A 1,278-nucleotide genomic window follows, 5' to 3' on the forward strand; every position below is an offset into this window, starting at 1 on the left:
TGTTCAATGCTTTATGACTTTAACGTGTCTCCCAGCAGGTTCATCAGTTTTCAGTTTTAGTTTTTGTGATGTCAGTATTTAAAGCTCGTGTCTCACATTGATTAATGTGTTTTCTGAATTTCCTTGTGTTTTGTCTATTTGCATGTGTTTTCATAAGGTGCAGTTAATTGATCTCTCAGGGCCACCGTAAAATTCAGATCAGAAACTTATGTACAGAAACATTAAGAACATGTTCAGCTGTAGTTTGACTTTGTTTAGAGACACAAACGTTTAGAAACAACCAAACATTAGATGGTTTAATTAAAAAGAGTTTCTGGAGAGTAGATCGTTTTGACATTTTTATGGTTATTTTTCCTTCAGTTAAACCGATAACACTTCCTGTAAGCTTTTATTTTTGTTGTTCGTTCGTAATAGTATGGGTGTTTTATTTTGAAGGGCTTCCGGTAGTTATGTCGTTATTTCGGCGATTTTACTTTCGCGGGCTACAAACAAAAGGACAGTGATCAGATTTTACCCTGCAGTAAAGACCTTCATTATTTCATAATTAAGCGCCTAGCTGCGGCGGGAACAAGGTATTGTGTCATTTGATTTGTTTTATTTGAAGTAATTTGAGATTTGATCGATTTAATGGCAGGAAAGTTGTAATTTACTGACGTGTTAACAGTAATGCTAATATTCACTTGCTAGCTTAAGTTATGTATTGACACTATGGACCAGACGTCCCTGTTTCTGGGGACAGTCCCCGTGTTTAATGTGAATTAAAAACAGACTGTAGAGACCGGAAGCTGGTAGAACAGACAGGCAGACGTCTCCAACCAGGAGTTAAATATGACCGGAGCGAGTTATTCAGACCATCGGGGGGAAAGTGAGGAATATCCGCTGTTACTGTGGCTTATTTATTTCGTGCTGCTCCTCTCGCGCTGTGCGCACGCAGACAGGTGTGTGAGTGGGTTACTATGGTTACGGTGACGCTTTGTGTCTCTGCCCCTGTGAAACTTTCTCATGATTCAGTAACTAGTTTTTAGGTCAGTATTCCTTTAGAAAAGCATGAATGTGATTGTGCCTCAACACTGAAATATAGTGATATAATTGAACATAATGAAACAAAGAGGAAGCCTCAGAGCCTCCATGTAGAAATATAATTATATATGTTAAACAGACTTTCTGGATAAAGTCTGAGCAGCACAGCACAGTTTGTCTACAGTCCTTGATCTGAGATAATGTAGGTTAATGATCTGCTGTTGAAGTTGTGATTATTGATTCCTGTATAACATTACA

General features: G+C 38.1%; 1 protein-coding gene across 1 annotated transcript in view; it reads right to left on the reverse strand.

The window, feature by feature from the left end:
* The window catches only part of LOC111671848 (uncharacterized), a gene marked incomplete at its 3' end in the record, with an annotated part of 39,687 nt that overhangs the window by 14,027 nt on the left and 24,382 nt on the right, over positions 1-1,278 (reverse strand). The window lies entirely within an intron of this gene.

Source organism: Seriola lalandi, unplaced genomic scaffold, assembly GCF_002814215.2.
Source record: "Seriola lalandi dorsalis isolate HSWRI2012SDOR001 ecotype SW California unplaced genomic scaffold, Sedor1 jcf7180002054887, whole genome shotgun sequence".
NCBI classification, from domain to species: Eukaryota; Metazoa; Chordata; class Actinopteri; order Carangiformes; family Carangidae; genus Seriola; species Seriola lalandi.